Raw genomic sequence first — 24202 nt, forward strand, 5'->3', positions numbered from 1 at the left:
TGTCAAATACCGGATATCTTTGTTGTAGCAGAATGATTCAATTCATCACAGAAATTCCTAGAATTTCTTAGCACAGTGAAAGCTTACCTTTCTCTACCTAGTAACTGAATTAATTTTGCTGAAACCTTTCAAAAATTTAGTCCAAGTAAAAACATATTAGGTGAAATTCCACAGAAAATAATGACTTTTTAATTGCATTAAGATTCTATTTTCGTTCTTACATATCACAGTTGAACAACCCTACAAATGGGAGATGCTGTAGACCACTGATAATATAACTAATACATGTTGCTGTATTTATAGGCACTGTAAGTTCCATAACTCCTCTATTGTAGTCTAAAAAGAAACATGAAACTGACAATTATCAAGCAGTAAAAGGAAATTGCTTTACAGAGCCTTAGAAATATCAAGTTTAGTGACTTTTGTTCTTGTTTTGACAGATTTTTAATTTTATCATACGTATTTTGTCTCTTTTAGCATGATATGTGAGGCGTATATCTGTAGTAATGGTAAGAATAAACATAATCAGAAGCAGAGTCTTGAAACAATAATAATAGAAAATAATAAAAATAGTTTAAAAAATTCTTTTATTTGCCTAAAAAATTCATAGTACTATAACTAAACAAGCATATGAACATTTCATTTAATCAACATATAGATATGTGTATGTTAATATTGGTATTGTTCAAATGTGTCCCTACATTGTTCCTCAACAAATATCGTAATTTTAATCTTTCAGAAGACTTCCATTATTGAAAGAGCTAGGTTATTTTAAGAGTTCTCCATGTATAAAATTCAGGTGAAAGTTCTAGAAAAATGAGATAATAAAAACTCCACTCAAAATAATTTATCATTAAAAGTAATATCCATCCAACTCCACTGTAATACTATTATAAGAAAAAGCATTCTCACGAATCTTAGTGCTCTTTGTCTTCTAGCACTCGGTTATATTTCTTTCGACAGATGTTAAATGCAGTGCTGCAGAAGCAAAAGGTAACATATGCCAAATATGTGGCAGGAAAGCAGCAGGAAATAAAACCCCTCTTTGAGATAATCAATTATCAAGAACAGTGCAGTGAAAAGTGCTTGCAGAGAAATGAATCTTTAAAAGAAGTGGGAAAAGTGCATAGATGGTTGGGAAAAGAATGAAAAAGGCAAAAAGAAAACTTAAGCTTTCCAGAAAAAAAGGGGTTAAGAAAGGTTAACCATCTAAAAGTTATTCATGTTGCCTTAAGCTAGTTACCTAGATAGTCAATAGAGATAAGCAACTCCTGAGAAGCCTCTAAAATATGCGAAGGTAAGTCAATCTGTAAGTAGCTAATGCTCTTGGAAGGGGAACTATAAAGGCAATCTTTAAAGAAGGAAAAATTTTGGAGAAAAGAATAGCATATAATGAAATAGAAAGAGACAACAGATGCCTGAAACCTGATAGAGATTGGAACCTTAAGCTACAGCATTTACAAAAAGTCATAGTCCACTTAAATTTTTCCCATTACAAGACTGTTATGCTCCTACTAATGAAAGAGTAAGTTAAAACCGTTCTGAAGACCCCTTACCAGAAGTGTTCATAACAGGGAAAAAACAGCTGTTCTTGATGCAAAGAACTAAAATACTGAGCATTGAACCAAATCTGAAAATAGTCTTATTCTGAGATGCATGTATACATACATATCACGTAGGCACAGGGATGACTTTGAGTGAAATGCTCCTCTCTGGAGAGGCAAGAAGTTCTGTGTGTGAACCAGCCAGAAGGCAGTTCTGAGGCTGGATCTGGGTGTAGCTCCCCTTCACTTTGCGTGTCACAGCTCATTACAGCTAACACATACGCTCTCTATAAACGATATCTGATAAAAACAAGACTTTAAAGTACAAGGGGTGAAAAGTGACTTGGAATAACACATGTGAATATTTATCAAGTCATCAAATTTGAAATCTCTTGATATTGATTGTAAATTGTGTTAAAGGTTATTTTAAAAAGCCATTTCTAATCATCTCAACTGATCAGCCCGATCATTTCATCCCAGTGGAAACCGATGCAGGTAACCAAAGGCAATCTGAACATAGTCAATTTTAGGTTCAATTTCCTAATGTGACAGAAGTTATAACAACTTGTAGCAACTTCAGAAATTAGGAGTGAGGAAGAACTAAGATGGGATGCTTCCTGTTTTAAAGAAGATTTTAGCTCATACTGGCATTATGTTTCTCACCAGTGCATTTTTCTCCTGTGTTCTAAGGGACATGATCCTAGAGAAGACACTTAATTTTAGATGGCTAACATAAGCTAACATCTTAGACCAAGTCCTCTGAAAGAAGCAAGATGTCTAAAACTACTATGAGGTGAAGCTTTTGCAGAATTTAATTTTTCTGTCCCATATTTCCACCACTAACTTTTCTACCCAATGATTTTTACCACTTCCTTTTAAGCTTTGGAAGGTCTGTGTTATATCAGGCTTAGTCCATTAGTGTGAAGACACAAGATAAATCAGCTTTTCTTTATGAAAGTGATGTTCTTTTAAATAGCCTAGCTTTAGACAGCAAAAGTCATTTTCATCAAACGGCTTTGCATTTTGCTAAAGGAGCAGCTTTATCCCAGTCTCATTCTTCAGAAACCGTTCTTCAAATATGGTGTCATAAAACCATCTCGAAGCTTACCTATTGTTTAAAATACCATATCTGGCCTTCAGAAACAGCTAGTTTTAATCATGCCATATTTTTATTCATTTCTAATTGTTCCTCATGTTGTGCTTTCACATAGAACACCAACAGAGAGTCTTAACCTGTTACTGTAACCTATATAATGTTTTTTTTAAAAAAAATAAGCTAAAAATAATGACTTAAAAACAAACAACCAAATAGCTCTCATTACTCCTTATTTTTCACTAACTAATGAAATAAATATTCAGCTCTCTGGAGGAGGGATTTATGTCCCAAAGAATAGCAATAGTTTTAAAGATCTCAATGTTTTGGTTTGTTTTTTTTTTTAATGAAAAATAACCTATTAATTAATGAATGCAGGTGCTTTAAAGTGAAAAATGTGAAACAGATTTTCAAGCTTACAACTGCTCAAATGTTTTCTAAGATTTCAGCTTCCTTTTTATGTAAAACTAAAATCCAGATTTGTCTAACTCTTTTTTCCTTTTTAAAAAAACAGGTTTGCCACTGTATCCTAAGAATAGCTCCTCTTGATCTGGTTTCATCCCTCCTCACTGAAAACTGTCATAGTCACCTTCAAATATAGGCTCTGATGAAAAAAGGCCTTATTGAGAAACAAATCCTATTAAAAATATACTACAAAACTAATTTGATTCACTCTTTAGGGAGAACAGAGAAAGAAGGAAAGCTAATTTTAAAGCTCACCTCAAAGACACAGTACTCTGTAAATAAGAATATGTTTTTTTTCCCTGGTAATTCAAGACTATCACTGTGACCATCCTTCTAAAATACAGCTCTAATTCTATTATTGTGTTTCCTGGTCTACAGTTAAGAAGTGTGATTGTATTCTAAGCAGATGTAAATTGGAATATTTTTTCAGGCTGTATTAAGTTATGATCTGCCTGCCACAGTGACAGTTGATAGCCACTTGTTTCTTAAACTAAATAGACCGGGATCAGCATCCATTTTTTGGTACGTGTATGTTACATCCATCATTGATTTTTCCTTTTCACATGTGGAAATCAACCCCACTAGAAGACAAACTGCTTAAGTTGATGCCTCGGCAAGGACTCTTTGGAAGCTATAGACTACCTGGAGAACAGTCCTTTGGTTGAGATCTGCACTGATACTCCCTTCCCTTATTATTGGCTCTCATGCTTCACGCCCTTCCAGTTTTTTTTTTAATACTCAAAATCAGCTTACTTCCCCCTGCTTCCTCTTTATTTAATCTTCCAGGGGCATCCTCAGTGCTGTGATTGCCCATTTAGCTGACCATCTGTCTCACCTCTAACCATGCTCTTGACTTGGCCCGCTGGGTTGTAGTGCCTGAGTTTTCTACCACACTTTGGCCTGCTTTTAACAACTCGGTCTTTCCTCTTTAGGTTATTCCTTTTCTTCTATATGTGGTTTAGATATGAGTTCAGGTATCAGTTCTTACGGCTGACATGGTCTTCAAAACAAACCCAGTGCAGATTTAACTGCTCAAAAAGACCTGAAGGTCATATATTGAGTATCACTTTCCTTTCAATAACTAGTGTCCCTGTATTCTTGTGTAATATGAACAAGCATTGCATCCTCCCATTTGTAACTCTAGGATTATTCTTGAAGAAATACTGAATATAGCAAAAAAAAAATAAATAATCCTTATGCAGAAGAAAAAAAATGTAGACAATAGTAAAAATTTTTTGCAAATTTTGCTTTACTTTAGTCAGAAAAAATAAACGAACATCAGACACAGTCCTTTGTAGACTAATCTGCAGATTTTCCACTGGTTCACTGGTTTAGGTGACATGAGTAAAGTAACACGTCACAAAGCACACCACCACCAAAACAGTCAGTTAAGGGTCCGCTTATGTCTTTTCACATATTAACATACTGATAATGGAATCAAGGGCTTCAATAACTAAGAATCAGAAGTATAAACTAATCCTAAAAGGATGAAGACTTACATCAAGTTTATAGCTACTTACCTAGCTCCGGAGTGCTATCCAGCCTTGCCATTACACACCCAAATAGGAGAAATAAATTGCATATTATCTCCTACTACCTCATCTAAGCCTCTGAAAATGCAATGAACTAGTATGTTGTATCTGAGAGCTGTTTACATGAGATATTCTTTGTATTGGCAGCTGATTCAGAGGAAAGAAAGCTTTCTTAATCGCTAACTGATTATTATTAGAATAAAATGGAACGCATTTCACAAACGCATTCTCCCTTTCTCTGTATGTTAGAAACAAAAATATAAAACACTGAATTGTTTTCCAGATCACAGAATATAGCTTGGTAACTGATTCAGTGTACTTTAATAGCTGGTTCCTAGCTAACCCTTATATCATACAAAGTGTCAGCCTAGAAATGGCTGCTTGTTTAGAGCTAGTGATTCTTGTCAGACTTAAACAGATTATTTTCCTATTCAGCCACATATTTCAATTAATAAGTCCCATTTCTAAGAGTTATAAATGGAATATGCTTGCTTGCTTGGTTTATTTCTTTCACGTTATTACAGATTTTAAAACTGTAAGTGTTCTCTTTGAATTGGTTTTCTGTGTAACCTGTGCTACATTCATTGCAGAAAATCTGCAGTTACTGCAATCGGCCACAATTTCCTTGGAATTAAAAGGAACTAATCAATCAGAAAACTCATTCTCATATCTATCATAAATAAAGCTGTTTGCATACATTTAAAGTGGATATGCTCCACCTGTTTGTTCAATGAGATGCCCTAGATTTAAGTGGCAATTAAAACTCACGACTCTCGCCTGAACATCAGCTGCCAAGAAATGCCCCACCCAGATGAAATTTTGCTTAATTAACAAAGGAAAAAATGTTCTATGAGTACTTAACACATGGTTACTTTGTACTGAGTGCTTTATATTTCCCTTTTTATGGGAACAAAACCATTCAATTTTATGATTTTCTTCACTTATGAAGCACTCATAAATATGAACTTGATCCTAGAAGATGCTGAGCATCTGGACTAGGTCCAGAAAAGCACTTCAGCGCATCTTTGAGTATGAAACTAATCTAAGGATTTAACTGACAGTTTTCCCAGCTGCCTATGTGCTTTGATGAATCAGTAGGGCTAGGCAGGAAGGATAGGGCTTTGGAAAACAAATTTTCTCTCTGTTCATGTTAGGTACTGCCTGCAGTTCACTGGTAAGTGCTGTCAGGTACAACAACAAATTATGTGAATCCAGGTGTTTCTTGTAATAATTGGGAAATATGACAGAGAATAATGATTGCATGGTGACAAATACACCAGAAGTGCTGATGATTCTGATTTCCTGTGGGTCTAGTCATATTTCATATCCCAGTGCAAAACTATGGCAGTTGCACAGTCTTCACCACATAGCAAGGAAACCTTGCTGACAACTTTGTCTAGGTTAAGAGTAGTTCTGCTGTTTCATAAAGAGTTTCATGAGAATACTTAAGTGCATAATTGAGCAAAAGCTTAAGGATGCCCGTCCATTGAGAGATGGATACACCTTTTTGCCAGTGCAGCATTTGACCCACATGATCCACAGTCCATCAAAGCTAATGACAGTGGTAGGCTTCAATCAGGAACAAGAATACGTTTCACTGGCCGAGACCAAGTCAAGCTAACGCAATGTTATTTCTCCAATAACAGCTAACAATAACAGAACCTAAACAGCTGTCTAGGGAATATTAGGAAGAGGGCAAACATTTATAACCATGCCCCTGCTATATCTTCTGAACCTTGAACTACTTCCATCTGAAAGGATTCCTCAGCCCAAAAATGGCAGGTCAATTTAGCAACCCACAGTGGCTTACCCTTTCAATCTTTTCCAGTTTCCCTGAGCCCCTCTAAACTTCTTAAATCCAGAACTTTAGCAAAAATCTATTGCAAGAAAAGACATCTTTTCCTCTTTTAAACCTGGCTCCTACTGACTAGCAATTTTATGAGTCTCTCTGATTCTTTTAAGTGTCATCCTGGCAGAGTTGAGAAGTTTTTATGTATATCCACCCTCTTCATGCCAAAAATCTCATTATCTTGAAGATGTCTTTCATAATCTCCTTATGTTCTCTATTTGCAGGCTGTTCATATAGCTTTTGATCACCCTGTTCTCATCCCAATCCACTCTTTCTTTTTTGGAGGAGGAGGCAATAAGGCTTTCCATGGTGAGTGTTTCAGTTGACTAGTTTTCTAAAGAGCTCGTTCATTTGAATTGCCACACTTTGTCCTAATTATATGTGATAATTAATTTTTAGTGACTGATAATGTCAAAGCTTTACACTAAATCCTATCTGTCCTAAAAGCTTGAATCTCTCATCTTCCCTCACCTAGTTGCTTTCATAGAACTGTTGCATTAATTGCACTGCATAGTAACTAATCTATTTAATATATACTGAAAAAATTTCTTTAGAGTTGGGTCAGATTCATAACAGAAACAAATGTTTCCTTTTTTGTCATATTCATGACTTAAAAAAAAAATGGTTTGAAAATGGAAAGATGAGAACTAAAATATAAATAGGATTATCTGTCTCAGGAACCCAAATACAAACAAGAGTTATTGCAAGATGGAAAGGAGAAGGCTGCTCTAGTCTGAATTTTAAGCAAGATGAGTGAGCAAGTGTAAAATGCTTAGAGTTCTAGCCCATGAGCCTAAATTCAATGCTTTTCAGGTCAAACCTGCATTGTGACCATTTTGGCCAAAAAGCAAAAGTATATTTCTAGTCCATTCATGAAGCATTTTGCCTAGGGGGGAAATAAATCTTTCTCATGAAAAAAGATATTGTAGTGAACTATTTCTATTATATTAGTATTAAACTTCAACAGATGGTATGCTTTGGAAGAACATGGATTAATTTGATTATTTGCTGTGAATGCTTTTGTTAAAGTAAAACAAAAGTGCAAAGAATATCATTGCTGTCATCCATCTGGTCAAAGCTAAATTTATGTCAAACTAGGGATTTAAGAATAATTGATTCATATTTAAACTGGTTAGAATCTTATTAGGAACTAACATTTGTAAAAGTAAAATGTTTTAATTTTTCAGTTCTTCTAAAATGACACTTCAGGTCACAAAACAGCACAAATCAAAACTGTTAAAAATTATATAGGATATATTGACTTTTGTACCCTCCCCCAACAGAATTAATATAAGTAGCGTGTACAAATAACTACCACTGTGCAGATGAAGTACTGTGGTACTTACAAGAACAAAGACTAAAACTACCCTATTAACCCCTACAGTTCTTTAACTTAACCCTTAATTAAGCTTGTATTCCAGGCTATTTTTTCTTATCTACAAGAAAATGAAGCAAAAGTTGTTCACTCCTAGTAGCACAAACCCTAACCTTAGGGGTTGGTTAAAGAATGTTATCCTACCTCACAAGCAGGTAGCCTATGGGGTATAGCTACCATCACGATACGGCTGAACCATTGCTATAGCTGTGAGTTAGTACTGCAGGAACTGACAGATTCTGTTTAGTGATGGGTTCTACCAGGTTTGAATTTCTGGGATAAGATCTGCAGGACTGAATGAAACTCACTGCTTCTTAGGACAAAAAATTAAAATATTTAGAATATAGTTAATGTTCTGAAATTAAAACTAAAATTGTAAATAAGGTATCTAATAAGTTATCTAGAACACATTGACTCTGTTATACTTACTTCCCCTGCTTCATCTATCTTTAGCGTTTCCACCATTTACTTTGGGTCTGATGTCTCTGTCCTCTGTTCTCTCCTCATACAGAGCACACCCAGTCATACGTCACTGTCACTCTTGCATCACAGGCTGAATGATGATGTCTGCAATGATTTCAAAGTTGGAGGGAATGATCTCTCATTGCCTGTTTTGCAATTGAATGTGAAAGACGTGGGGTGGAAAATTTTGATGAAGTAAGTAATCAGATTTATGTGTAACTTGAAACTGTGATTAGAATATGATAAATAGATAAAAAAGTAGTACTGAATGAGAACATGGGCATGTAATATTTCTCTGTTGGTAAAGCTGGCTCACCAAGTCCTTTACTTTGATCCAAGCTACCCATTCTTTCCATTGTGGCCCAAGTCTGGAGGACATATATCACAACTATAGTAATATAACTGCTTGTAAAGTCAACATCAAAACATTTTGAGTTTCTGTCTATGGGTTTTATAACCCCGATCATGATAGTCATTCAGTTCAGAGTATTTTATCAGGACAAGTCACAGTACTACAAGTGCTGCACAGGAGTGGGTACAAGTGGCAAAACGTAGATGCATCTTAGTTTATCTCACCATGAAAAAGTAAGTGCACAGTGACAACCAGGAAGGAGAAGACCACTGAATTTCAGCTACTCTCAACTGAATTTTATATACAAAAAGGTTATTATTGCATACCCATAATCAATAAAAAATATTTTAACTAACAGTTTGCCTAAAGTTAAGCAGTATTCTTCTCATATGCTGTACTACTATTGCTTTTCAGTTTTTACACTTCAACATCTCTGTCATTCTCTTCACCATCTTCCATCTATTCTTCGCTTTTAGTGTCTTCACCATTTGCAGGTTTTTCTTTGTATTCATCTCTCATCCTCTGTCCCATTCATGGAATGTAAAATATAGTCTTTCTTAAAAACATTAGCTACAAGTTCTGGAATTATTTGGTGGTGTCTTTGGTGGTCTCTTAAAATGACAGAGCTGTTTTGCACCACTATGTTTTTTTCCAGTAGAAGCTAGAGCATGATCCCTGCCGATAGTCATTCTGAGTATGAAGATTTCAAGTGGTCTTTAAAGGGCACATTCACTACTACACAAAGAGTTTTGATGTCACTCCTCTTGATATAACCCCAAGATCAATATTCATTTTCTTGGCAAAATTCTTCACAGCAAGCGATAGGTGACCTTCGAATGCATCTAGGACAAGGATTTTCTTAACAGCACACCCGGTCTCCTGATCCAAATGATGTTCAGCCAGTCCTTCATTAAATCTGTAGACATCCATCCTTGGTTTTGACACCTTACAATTATTCCAGTCGGCAGCTATTCCTTCGGCATTGCTTTCTGCTTCCATATCACACGTGGTAGCAATATTATACCATCTGTTAACACTACTAACATGACTATATCATGCATGTTTTCATACATTAAGGCTTTGATGGTGGCAGATTTTGTACCTATTTTTTCAATGCTACGATGGATGGCAGGTCAAAGTAAACCAGTTGTCTTGTTTGGCTCAGCAGATAATGAAGTAAAGGGTCAGATCTAGGCAAATTCTGAAGTTCTTTGCCAAAGAATATGGCAAAAAATATTATGTTGTATCATTTGAACACAACCCCCCTCACTGGTTTTGAATTCTTGCTGAGAAAAATTTTGTACTTGTGCTAGTTCTTAATCTTTCTGTTTAATCACTTTCCGTGTATCTTGTTTCCATTTCTTCTTTGACTTTGCACAAATTATATGACTTTGTTCTCCCTCTCCACGGCAGTATCTTCTTCTGGGTCCAATTAGGCATCAATTTAGTTCATAAAAGCTTCTATTTTGTTTTTTTCAATATTCTCACGTTTTCTTTTGCCATTATATTTCTTCTAAGCCTCACAGCTGTTAATTGTTTCTGCACCTAATACCACCATTAGTTGAAAAATTGCATCATACCCTCTTCCTATACCTTTTAGTACATTTCCTTTTGCGCTCGTACCTCTCATTTCCAGACCAGCTGCCATTTCACAATTCAATTATGAGATTCGGGGAGATTCATAAAACCACCAGAAATGCCAGCAGGATTCTCTGAGCTACAGCAGGTCACACAGCCGTAACAGCGAGAGGGTGACGAAAGCAGCAGTAATCATGGACTCTCTCTATGCCATCTTAGTCCCTCTGGGCATATTTGTGTTTCTTTATTACTGTGCGACCTCCCACACTGCACAGTCATCATGCACTTTAACCTGAAAGGAAGGTGAACCAGAATTTAAGTCAGTCCCTGATTTTTAATTTAAACTACTTGGAAATAAAACCTCGTCTTCTACTAGGTACATATGGTATATATTAAGCCAAGGCATCATTAGAGTCTTGATAGGATAAAGAAAATCAAACATGAAGACTTAAATTATTAAAGACCTTCTATAGTCCAGATCCTGAAGGTTGAATGAAAGGTTACCTAAATATGTGTAGTGCCAGAAAAAGAAAAAAAAAGAAAAAAAAAGAAAAAAGAAAAACGTAAGCCCCACCTTTGAGGTCCTTAGAAAGGAGAGAAGTTGTAAATTAACTGGGAACTGAAGAGATACATTAGAGCTACAGCATGTGCTGAAGTCCTTAGGTATCTTCCAAAGGTAGTATCATTTATTTGAATCACCATATAAGTGAATAACAGTTCTAGCTACACCAGCTATTTAAACAGCATAAAGGAGGTTGAACTAAAGGTCCTGTCTTGTGTACATTCTGCAAAGTTTTATTCATCTGCTTTTACTGAAAGTCAGCAAAAGTGAGTGATAAGGAAAAGAAGGTGGCATATATATTTTGTGCAAGTTTCAAGCAAATGGATACATGAAATATTTTGTGATAAGATTGGAAGCTATAACAGAAGTGAAGGGTTCTTAGCAAATCAAAGCAAGAGGTTTCCATAAGGTATTTTGTTTCTGAGCGTAATAAGCAAATCTTATATTTTAAACTAGAGTTGATGATTTGCCTCTCTCCAGATGTCTCCTTCAATCAGAGGTGCCTTATCTGATGATTAGATTTATAGTGAGACTTTTATTGTCTCTTATGGTAGATCATTCACATCTTTCACAGAGACATATGTTGCTCCTAAAAGACTACTGGAATTTGATCCCCTCTTGCGATAGATCAAAGATACAATAACCTGCATATTTGCTCATTTAAATGAATACAACACTTCAGTATCTTTCTGGCCCTTGTATACACAGAAAATACTCATTATCCTCATTAAGAATTCAACCTTATTGCATAAAATATATAGCTCTGTCTCTTACATGGTATAATACTTATTTGAATTTGAACTTGCGGTCTATTCTTCATACCAATATGTTATAGACAGACTTCGGAGATTTCCCTTTTTCTTTTGTCCTTCCAAAGAAAAAGAAGACATAGAAAAAGACAAGTAAGTAAAAAGAACTTACTGGACATTAATAACAGCATGAAGTATAAAGCTCTATCGGGTCTGCTGGTTGTTAGTTCTCTATTTATAGACTTGATGTCAGAGGTATAGTCCTCTCTTTTGAATAATTTTTAATAGCATAGACTTTGACAGAATGAGCTGTCAAAAAAGAAAATGTTTCACTGTTTTGGAAAGACAGAGCTCAGCTTTGGTTTGTCCTTTTTAAAGCTTCTGCCTTCTTTCTTTCTTTTTTTTTTTTTTTTTTTTAAGGTGAGAAAGTGTCATCGATGGCAGCTAATACCTAATGTGTCAAGGTTGCCAAGTAACAGGCTAGAGATGTGTCAGTGAAGGCTGTTTCTATGAGAGGAATTCAGTAGGGTAGTTTCAAGTACTTGGAAATAAACTCACCCCTGTGTCTGTCTCTCTTTTTTTGTAAATGAAAAAAACCCACACTTGTGCTCTAACTAATGATAATTAATGTAGTCAAACAAAGGATACAGTACATGCTTAAGAAACGGGTCTAAAATGGGTAGCTGTGCCAGTAGTTTGTGTTGCTTCTAAATTTTAAAAATAGTGGAATAATTAACGTAACATACTGTTGCCATTTCCAGAAATAAATGCATGATCGAAAAATGACATGAACGTATCATAATTTCGTGTGAAGTTACATGAATTAAAGAGGTGCTATAAGCAAAGTGTGAGCTTAATTGCTGAATCAATTTTAAAAGAGCAGAATTTGATTGGATAGAATAACAAGGTGTTAAGAAATTGCCAGTGTGAATTTATTAGGAAGAAATCAAGTCAAACTAGTATAATGTTTTTTCTTTTTTCCTTTTCACAGTCTTAGAACTGACTTGGTCAACAGTGGGGAAAGCTGGACATGTGATACCTTACCAACAACTACTTTTTTAGACACTGACTTCATTGATTCATGACTTACCCTCAGGCTGCTTAGGTGAGTTTTGCAGTGGTCTGTACTGGACAAGAGAGTGGTCAATATCTCCATTAGAGCTTTTCATTATGGAACATAGTGTTTCCTTATAAAATCCAATGGGAATGTTTGCAAGCACTTTGGAGGACAGGATTAGAATTCACAATGTTCTTGAAAGACTGGAGAAACAGACTGAAATCAATAAGATAAAATTCAATAAGGACTAAAGACAAGTATAAAGTACTACATGCAGGAAAGTAGAATCAAATCTCTCCCAAACAAAATTAATTCAGTACAGAATTAAAGAATTAAATCATAAAATAAGGCGGAAGGTCCATTCAGAGGACCATTTGCTTGCTTTGCATTAATCTGTACTGTGATTTATGATGAGCGGTCTTTCTGATTAAGGACGTTCCAATGAAAGGCAAAGTACTTTAGGCTGAACTTTTTGCTAACAGCTTTGTAACTATCAAGACCGACCACAAGTCTGGTCAATAAGGCCAGGACAGTTTTGGATCCATCCAAGCTTGAACTGCATGGAGAGACCTTAAATTGGATCATTCTAATGAGTGTGCCAGAGTCAACAACCTACAATTTATGTATGAAGCAGGTAAATTAGGCAACCTGGATCTGTGCTGTGTATCTGGCCAAGAATGTGCTCTGTATACAGAGATGACATTCAGAGTAGCGCAGGTCTAAATTTTCATGAGATTTAAATTTATGTCAAGCTACATTTGGATTTACTCATAGTTTTCCTAGGCTTTACCAAAAAAAGTGTTGTCTGCCATCTGAAACATAGACTAGAGTATCTATTTTGGAAGGCAGGTTACAAGTTTCTTTCAATGCATTGTGATTATGCATATCTCCCTACTGTAAAACGTATCACCAAGGGAATAGGACAAAAGGGCAAAACCAGAAATAACATCCACAAAATTTTAACAGAAAACTAGTAAATTTAATGCATGCTATCCTTGAAAGAGGCTGCCTACCTCTAACATCCCTTAATTATTGTTTTTCTTCCTTTCTCTGTCAGAAAGAATGAGAATGACTATGGTTGAACATCTCATAGCTTGGTTTGCACTTTCTATTTGTCTGTAGGTTATGTACATTCAAGTCTCAATTTGCCAAACAGAGAAATTATATTCTTGAATTTTCCATGGTTTAGAGTGTTTCCATTGTTTGAGCTTTGAGTAGTGGACTTTTCTTCATCATTATACTTCCTTCTCTCTGTTTTTAATATGCATATGTGCAAAGGATAGCTGTAGTAATTGGTTGGACCAGATGATCTTTAAGGTCCCTTCCAACCTAGAAGATTCTGTAATAATAATAAAATAAAAAAAAAAGCACAAAAAAATCAACCTGGAAACCTCAGTAAGTTTGCATACCTTTTTTTCTGATAAATCATTTCTCAGTATTGAGGGAGAGGAGGAGGCAAATATGAACTTTTATTTATGTCTTCTGCTCACCTATGCTCACTGAAGTGATCTAGAGCAGGTACAGTACTAGCCATATGCAAAGTAAATAACTGCCTCAGTTGACAGCATTTGTTTTGCCTGCCCTAGAGCAGGTGGGAGTTAGTTCCTTTAGCAGTGAGTGTAATCCAAGTAATTGCTTGTTTACTCTTCCTTGCAGGTGTCTCTGTTGCTGTTGATGTTCCTGATGGACTCACAAGGCTTGCAGTAAGTGGCAGAGCCAAACTCCTGTGTATTCTTCCACTGTCTCATCTTCAAACTCTAGCTCCCCTGAGCTCCCAGCCCCTCATCCTAGTTTCTTTCAGTCTCCACTGTCCTTACCTAATACCCATTGCAAACATCAGGAAACACACAGAAAATAACTCTTTACACTCCCTTTTTCCTATCTGCAGCCCAAATAAAGCCTTACTAACTTCTTCTACTGCCGCACAACTCATCTCACAAAAACTGCTTTGAAATTCTTACTGACTAAATGGGCAGTCTTGGTTTTCTACTTCCCCCATTATAATCAGACTAATGGCATATGTGGCGTTGACCATAGTCAACAGATAAACCCACAGCCACCCGCTCGCTCACTCCCTCCACAGCTGAATGGGGGAAAGAATCAGAAGGACAAAAGTGAGAAAAACTCATGGGTCAAGATAAAGACAAGTGAATAAGCGAAACAAAGCTGTGTGCACAAACAGAGCAAATTAAGGCATTTATTGACTGTTTGGTTTTGGCTGGCAGATGTCCAGCCAATTCCTGAGAAGCGGGATCTCAATGTGTGTAATGGATGCTTAGGGAGGATGAAAGCTATAACCACAAACGTTCTCCCTCTTCCTCCTTTCCTTAAGCTTTTGTGGCTGAGCACACATCCCTTTAGCCTGCATGGGTCAGCTCTCCTGCTCATGTCCACTGCCAGCTTCTTTCGCACTTCCAAACTAGTGCCTTTGAGGGAGGTAGAGTGAAAAAAAGAAAAGGCCTTGATGCTGTGCAAGCACTGCTCAGAAATAGCTAAAGCATGGTCGTGTTACAAACACTGCTTTAATCACAAATTCAAAACACAGCATCATACAAGCTGCCATGAAGAAAATAACTGCATTCCAGCCAAATGCAGTACCTGGCAAAATTCAATGTTATCAGCCGGCTGAATATGAGCCAGCAGTGTGCCCAGGTGGCCAAGGCCCACAGAATCCTGGCTTGTACCAGGCACAGGGTGTCCAGCAGGACTAGGGAAGTGATTATCACCCTGTACTCAGCAGTGGTGAGGTCACACCTCAAATACTGTGTTCAGTTTTGGGTCTCTCACTACGAGAAAGACATTGAGGTGCTGAAGCATGTCCAGAGAAGGGGAAAGCTGGTGAGGGGTCTCGAGCACAAGCCTTATGAAGGGCATCTGAGGGAACCTAGAGAAAAAGAGGCTGAGGGGAGACCTTATCACTCTCTACAACTACCTGAAAGGAGGTTGTAGTGAGGTCTCTTCTCCCAAGTAACAAATGATACGACAAGAGGAGATGGCCTCAATTTGCCCCAGGGGAAGTTTAGGATGGATTTTAGGAAAAATTTCTTCATTTAATGTGTTATTGAGCATTGGAACAGGCTGGCCAAGGAAGTGGTAGAATCATCATCCTTGAAGGTATCTATATGTGGAGGTGGTGCTTAGGGTCGTGGTTTAGAGGTGGTTTTGTCTGTTGGACTGGTGGTTGGACTCAATGATCTTAAAGATCTCTTCCAACCTAGATGATTCTATGATTCTGTGTTGCTAGAAAGTATGGAGTGACCTCTGTCTTGAAGTCTGAAAGTTCAGAATGAAAGTTCACAGCAGCTCAAAACAAAGCTGTGGAAAATTTAGGATTATAGTAAGAGAACTGATACTTCTGCATTACCAATACTTCACTTATTGCTGACTTTATCCACTTCAATGTAACTCTTGCTAATTTCTATATTCTTCTAAATGATAGTATCTAAATTTTAACATATAATTACAAAAGAGAATATATGTATGCAAAGCACATTATTAACAGTGAAAATAAATATTAGGCTAATATATGAAGGAAACTGCTGGTTTGATTTCTCAATTTAGCTCCAAAAACTGACAGCATATATCTGTCAGCCAACAAAACCATGGTGGAAGTCAGTTGATGTACTATTCCACTCTATTTCCATAGATAGAACATGCAAATTGTATGTACTGAACAGTATCTTCAAAATAATGACAAATAGTAACTACTGCCATCTTTTTCAAATATTCAAAGATACATTACAATATTTTAACAGCTCTTTGTGAAAATAAAACACCACCGATGTTTCAAATGGCAGTCACACACTCGACAACTACTTACTATGCTTTCATTCCAATTTCCTTTGAAATTTACAGGAATATCGTACCATTGAGTAAAGAATGGCAATTTCTTATTACTTTAGCTAATGCTAAAATGAAGTTTTTCTCAATTCTCATTGCTGATCATTCTCCATTAAGGAAAACAGAATATAAAAAGTAGAGGCAGCACTTTGCTGGGGAGCATGTAACGTCTTCTCTTATTCACAGTGCAAATTGGATTCACCCCGCACTGCAGCGGTGTGAACAGAGATCATTGACTAGGGAAGTGATTATCACCCTGTACTCAGCAGTGGTGAGGTCACACCTCAAATACTGTGTTCAGTTTTGGGTCTCTCACTACGAGAAAGACATTGAGGTGCTGAAGCATGTCCAGAGAAGGGGAAAGCTGGTGAGGGGTCTCGAGCACAAGCCTTATGAAGGGCATCTGAGGGAACCTAGAGAAAAAGAGGCTGAGGGGAGACCTTATCACTCTCTACAACTACCTGAAAGGAGGTTGTAGTGAGGTCTCTTCTCCCAAGTAACAAATGATACGACAAGAGGAGATGGCCTCAATTTGCCCCAGGGGAAGTTTAGGATGGATTTTAGGAAAAATTTCTTCATTTAATGTGTTATTGAGCATTGGAACAGGCTGGCCAAGGAAGTGGTAGAATCATCATCCTTGAAGGTATCTATATGTGGAGGTGGTGCTTAGGGTCGTGGTTTAGAGGTGGTTTTGTCTGTTGGACTGGTGGTTGGACTCAATGATCTTAAAGATCTCTTCCAACCTAGATGATTCTATGATTCTGTGTTGCTAGAAAGTATGGAGTGACCTCTGTCTTGAAGTCTGAAAGTTCAGAATGAAAGTTCACAGCAGCTCAAAACAAAGCTGTGGAAAATTTAGGATTATAGTAAGAGAACTGATACTTCTGCATTACCAATACTTCACTTATTGCTGACTTTATCCACTTCAATGTAACTCTTGCTAATTTCTATATTCTTCTAAATGATAGTATCTAAATTTTAACATATAATTACAAAAGAGAATATATGTATGCAAAGCACATTATTAACAGTGAAAATAAATATTAGGCTAATATATGAAGGAAACTGCTGGTTTGATTTCTCAATTTAGCTCCAAAAACTGACAGCATATATCTGTCAGCCAACAAAACCATGGTGGAAGTCAGTTGATGTACTATTCCACTCTATTTCCATAGATAGAACATGCAAATTGTATGTACTGAACAGTATCTTCAAAATAATGACAAATAGTAACTACTGCCATCTTTTTCAAATATTCAAAGATACATTACAATATTTTAACAGCTCTTTGTGAAAATAAAACACCACCGATGTTTCAAATGGCAGTCACACACTCGACAACTACTTACTATGCTTTCATTCCAATTTCCTTTGAAATTTACAGGAATATCGTACCATTGAGTAAAGAATGGCAATTTCTTATTACTTTAGCTAATGCTAAAATGAAGTTTTTCTCAATTCTCATTGCTGATCATTCTCCATTAAGGAAAACAGAATATAAAAAGTAGAGGCAGCACTTTGCTGGGGAGCATGTAACGTCTTCTCTTATTCACAGTGCAAATTGGATTCACCCCGCACTGCAGCGGTGTGAACAGAGATCATTCACTGAAATTAGAGTACTTAGAAGAGTGGAAAGAACAGTGAGGAAAGAAGATACAGGTTTTCTTTGCTAGTACGGCCTCATCACAGGCGGCTACTCTCTTTCTGACTCAAGTGCCAGGACTCCAGGAGTCAGTGACTATGCTAGTATGTTCACACAGCTGTCTAAGGTTCAAAACATGAATTTTTTTCCCTGTGTGTATGTAGTTATACTTGATCATTCCAGCTATCATTAGCTTTTTCTTCCTATAGTTATCTTAATGGTAAGAAAAATTGGTCAAGTTTCTTTTCTAGTTCCTCCAATAATGCAGTGTTTAAGAAAGTTATGAGTAATTACTTTACTTTCTACCAGATTCAGTTTTTTCCCCCAATAAAATTGTATCTTTTGTCTTTCACAATACAAAGGAGCTACAACAATACTTACCCACCCTTCTGCATCCAGCATAATCTTTATATTCATGGGGGCTTTCTCTCTGATCCACATAGCAAATAAAGCAGTATTTAGTATTCTGAAGGACATACCCTCATAATCCTTGAGAAGGCTGCCAGTATATGGTACAACAAAATGTAATGATGAGCAAAACAGCTCATTAGCATTTACTTTTCACGTTTAGTGTATTCCCTTTCAAATAACTATAATGCATAATAGTTGCATATCACAGCTGGACTTTCAAGTCAGCTATTACAAAAATCAGTAAGTGCTTTGAAAACCATGGCTACCAATGCCCAACCGAGCCCATATTCTCGGTTGTGTTTGTATTAATTGTCATGGCACTTTAAGAACAGTATTTAGTCTCAGAAAATGTTTTGTAATCAGTCAACCCTCATGGCTCTTCAGAGCCGGAGGTGCATATAGCCTCCCTGAATACAGACAAGCACAGCTACTGTCCAGATGGCTGCTCTGTGTCCTGGGAAGAAGGTCTATGAGTTTCCTCCCATCATCTCCACGCTGTCCTTAGGGCCTTCAGTGCTCTCACTCCAACTCACATTACTGTTGCACTAGAGAAAAAGGGGCAAAGCTTCAGATCACAAAGCGACTGACTCCTTCTCCCTCAGTGCAGCCCTTTCTGTCAGGAGCTGCTCTGTAGTGTTGGTCTTCATCAGTAGGAAGATGGAACTTTATTACTCAGCTCAGTCATGAAATGATGAAGGGGATGTTCTGTAACACTGATATCTGCAGACTGAAAAAAAAGTATGGGGCTTTCTGCTGAGCTCCCACATTAGCAACACTCTGGCGGGTTTGCTTCCCATTTTGCATATTGGGAGGAGAAACTGCAGGGTATCAACAAGCAACCTGTTTCAATTATCTTAATAAACACAGATCTCATAATTAACAGGATACCTTCCTCCAGCAAAGATTCTGAGATGTGCAGCTGATAAGTTTATTATTTGTCAGCACTCCCCCAGGTACGCTTACCTTTTCATCTGAAGGCCTTAATCATCTACTTGTGCATTTCCAGTTCTTTTATCTCTTTCTGCTCTCGGTTTCTGGTTTTTTTATTAGTCTTCTAGTTTCTCACCCAGCTGCTATTATTCATTATATCACTGCCCTTTTATCATAAATTGCTTTCTCTTTTGCTTTAATCCAGATGCCATTATTTTATTACTTGATCTTGCATTTGAAAAAGTTGTAATTTCTATTCTATGAAATTCTTTATTCTTATAAAACTCAAAACATTCCCTTTAAACTGTCCTCAGTTGAATTGAGGCTGTCCTCAGTTCTAAGTTTCTCCTCAAATCCATAATTCAAAGATGGGCGGCGGGGGGAGTATGGATGGCAGTTTGGTGCCTACTTTTTTTAAAGGCAGACAAGTAAATGGGCCAGTATTGGTTTAACAAGAGTATGTGCACTTATTAAGTTCCTGTAGTGACAAAACAGGATGACATCAATTCCTGTCAATAGTCAATAAGTAGCAATTACTGTAAACTTAACTAAATTACACACAAGGGCATCTCCAAGACACCCTGCTACCAGTAATCCATATGTGTTTTGTCCTTTGTTTTGTTAGAACATTGAGGTGTAACACCGAAATCGGCAATAAACAGCAGGACTTAAGATCAGTATTTGAGCCAGATACCTGAGAGGTTTTGACTTAGGTTGGTTTTGTTTGAGACTTAGAACTGATTTCTAGGGGAAATGTGCTGACTTTTCAATTAATTGGGAAAATGTATAGTTTCCACTGAAAACAAATAGTAACTCTCCTTTTTCCTCCTGCTTCAATCTGATAATATTCAAACTGTGATATCTCCAAATGCGTAGGTTTGTTTACAATAAAATTGATGTGCTAGAAAGTGAGACGGTGAATCTGAAAACATAAAACACACAGAAGGATGCCTGCAAACCAAACCCATAATTCAAATAGTTCAAGGAATATGTTATAACTTCAAGTAATTTAGTTTGCCTATTATTTGAAACTGCCATTTTTACATCAAAATGCGGCCTTGATATCAGAAAATATCTTGACAGCCTGTAAATAAACATAAAGAAATATAAGTTTCAAATAATGGTCATGATATACAAATACCTTTTTTCTTATAAAAAACACCTCAACAACAGTAATATAATGTTATAAAAAAAGAAAAGGAGTAGCTGGTAAGTTGATTTCACCACTGATAAGCTAGAGGAGTTCAAAGTGGTCTCGCAACAAGGAAAACCATCTTTGAGTGGAATTGCAGTATGTCAATATATTTTAAAAATTAACAAATAAATAATAAAAATATGTGAATAATAGTAAAAGCATTTTTGCTAATACCTCTATTAGGAGCATTATTTGTGCTTTGCAGATTTTAAGAACAAACATGTTCTTTGAATTGAATTAGATCTAAAATATAAATTATATTAAAATTATATTTAATATATAAAGCTTAAAGAAAAAAAGAATAAATTATACTAGTAAAAGTTTCTGTAAGAAGCACATTGGCATGTTTTCCTTTGTCCTTCTCAAATTTAAGCCTTACCTCAGGCACAGCTTTTGTAATTGGCTGGGATGTTACTAAGCAGACTGCATTCTAAGTGGCATAGAATTCTTGTGTGTTTATTTTCCATGACAGGTTTTCTGAGACCTCAGGATTCTCAGACACTTTTAAGAGGAGATTAAAAAAATATCTCTCGGGAACAATTTTGATTTAGTGGATTACATCTTTTGGTGGAGAAATGACTTTGGTGGAGAACAGAACTTTGGTTTCTATTTTCTAATTCTGTGATCTCCCAAACAGATACTCTAATTTGGAAGTTGCCTCCTTCTTGTGCATTCTGTTTTCTTTTAGTATTGTTTCTTAAGGAACTGTATTCTTAAACCCAGTGACTGACACATCTTTTTTAAACTGTCAAGTAGTTCATGCTGCCTTCGTAAGCAATCACTTCTTCTTTCGGATATTTGCCTCTCTTCAAGAAACTATCTCTGAAGTTACCACAGGTCTCCGTTCATTATCTTTTTTTTTTTTCAGTTTTCAGGATATCACATTAGGAATCAACCAAACCAGTTTCACCTCCATTTGTGTCCTGCATGCCCTACTTAGTATTGCACTTCATTATTGTTCTTCATTTTTGCATTTCCCTTTTGTTCTGTTTGAAGTGCACTGTATTTTATCTATTTTCTGGTATCCTGGCACATAGTTTTCACCTATAATAATGGGAGTGGCTGTTTTTCTTTTATCTTTAGGTGGAAGATGACACTTCTAGAAATAAAACGCAAGAACATTTATATATTTACACAAATATGTACAGAACTATTTAATACTGTTTCCAGTAATCTGGGGGGGTGGCGGGGGAGGGAGCACACAGCTATTCTTCAATGCCTTTGAGCTAACACAGTGTTCCTCCTGAAGTATTCAAATGCGCATCAGTAGCTCTAGCGATGGCACACAATCATAGACACTGAAGTATTGAAAAAAATAATCATAGCTGCAGGAAGGTTGTCTCCCACACAGCAATTCTCATCATTTTTTTTTTTCCCGGTATATCAGTGTCATTTTAAATATAATATTCAAAAATCACATTTTGCCATTGTGTGTAACTAATTTAATGGAAATAAGCTTTCAGGGACTCCCCTGGGACTTCAGGTTTGTATGTGCAGGAACAGTAAGAGAAATCATAAAATGGGATATTTGTCAGACATAGATTTTTTTCAAATGTTGTTGTTCGATGACAGAGGAGAAAAAACCACTGCAGCAAAGAAGTCACAGATATCCTGTACTTGCACATTACGATTCCAGAGGATTTAGTGGCCTGGCACAGGGATCTGAATAACTTAAGACTGATCACCAACTCTTTTCAGTTGCATGAGATTTATAACTAACATCTAGGGTTCCGTGTACTAATGGGGACCAGTTCTGAACCTCAGACTTCGGGCTTAGATAGAAAGGAACTTGTTTCCCTTTGAATAGTTAGCAAGAACACCCTCAGTCATTCATAAGAGCTCTGTTAAGGGCTGCAAGGTATGACAGGGCGCTGGGTGGAAGCAGCCAGGTGCAGCCCCTTTGTAGGGGAGCTTTGTATGGTTCTGGGCAAGAAGCCTACACATTGGTCTGCTGTGTCTTAGACATAGCTGTGCATTTCCCTGCCCAGAGAATCATCTTTTTCAAGCTAGACTGAATTATGGAATAGGTTTGTTTCTTGTCCTGTACGTTGTAAGTCACAGAGACTTTCTAATTAAGTGCTTCAGAGCCATGGACAAGAAACACTTCTTCTGACTGAAAGCATGTGTGTTGGTTTGGTTTTTTCCCAGTATGAGGAGGTACTAAAAGGGATTCCACTAATAATGTCTGATCTGTGTGGCAGAATTGTGCTTGGTGCTTCTTAACAAGAAGTCTGCCCTAAAGACTTCTTGAAAGTAACTATCAACTTTAAGCAAGGGAAGGGAATCATAAACCAGTTCCTAGTGTTGTCCCAAGTTCCCTCTCAGAAGAGGCACACCCAGTTATAACACTATGCTAGAAATAATGTTCTTTTATAATGATTCTCTACAATTTTTACTTTTTTTTAGAAATATAAACCATGTTTGTGGTTCAGTTACACACATGCAACATATAGCAGAAAGTTCCATTAACTCTTTCTTTAGGGCCTGCAGCTGCTTCTACCCAGTCTCTTTCAGTGCTCTGCTTTATTCAAAGTTTTTGTGTGGTCACTTTCAACACAGAGTCTGATTGCCAGCAATGCTTAACTTCTCTAGTCTCAAAGAGATTCAAAACCAGATGGTATTGAAATTCAGCTTTCACGGAAGTATTATTGCCTTTTTTAACTTGCATATTCTTAATCATGAGTTGTTTTAAACATCCCTTGTTCTTCCTGGAAAATGAAAATCATAGAAAACAAGATTTTCTCTCTGTGATATGTATAAAAGACTATGCGAAGATTTACTGGAATGATATAATGCATGTATCATTGGTCTGACAAAAGATTAAGACAGCAATTCAAAAAAGTAATGAAACTTTCACTTCAAGTTCTTGATAAATTTGGCCTTAAACCTTGTTAAAATATAACTTGCTAGTCTAACATTTCAAATTGACACCTCATGCATTAAGTGTGGCTCAGTTCTGTGAAACGGCATCTTCTGAGTACTTGGTATATAAATGTGCATGGTGATTTTGAAACACCTCTGAAACACAGGGAGCTAAAATATTAATAAAATGCTTGAAAATAAATAAATAAGAACTGGACTGTTAGGAAAGCTTTCCTCACTCACTCAAAGACATGGCTTTCAGTAAGAGCTATTAACATGGGACAATTAGTCCTAGCTACTGATAAGCACAGAGTAGATTAGAGTGAATTTCTGAAGGGATTAATGGTCTAGTACTTTTCCTTAAAGACTATTAACTACTATATTAATGCTCTTTCCACTGCACTAATATTAAGTAGTTAAATTGTCAGTCCAAGTATGGGTTATTCTAGGCATGTTGATGTCTAGAGATATGGTCCTTGGAAGGTCTTTAGTTATAAAGAGACTATGAATATTAGAGGCTTATAGATGCAGAACAAATATTTTTTGAATTTTTAAAATATTGCCATATCTAAACACTCAATATTGTATCCAGCAACATGAACCTGCACATGTGCTGTTGGTCCCACTTACAAAGTTTGAGGTCTATGACTTTCAAAGAGTTCTTATTTATTGGATTTTTGAACCTCTAAGGTGATGGTGACTGC

General features: G+C 36.5%; 1 long non-coding RNA gene across 1 annotated transcript in view; it reads right to left on the bottom strand.

The window, feature by feature from the left end:
- Nucleotides 1-668: 668 nt before the first annotated feature.
- Nucleotides 669-24202, bottom strand: part of LOC106890117 — a 102916-nt gene continuing 79382 nt past the window's right edge. The window contains exons 13-15 of the long non-coding RNA XR_001412468.1: nt 12652-12834; nt 11587-11680; nt 669-10542 (exon numbers count right to left, since the gene is read on the bottom strand). This is a non-coding gene — a long non-coding RNA (uncharacterized LOC106890117). The remainder of the gene's footprint in view (nt 10543-11586; nt 11681-12651; nt 12835-24202) is intronic.

This window comes from Calidris pugnax, unplaced genomic scaffold (genome assembly GCF_001431845.1).
Source record: "Calidris pugnax isolate Ruff unplaced genomic scaffold, ASM143184v1 scaffold15, whole genome shotgun sequence".
NCBI lineage: Eukaryota > Metazoa > Chordata > Aves > Charadriiformes > Scolopacidae > Calidris > Calidris pugnax.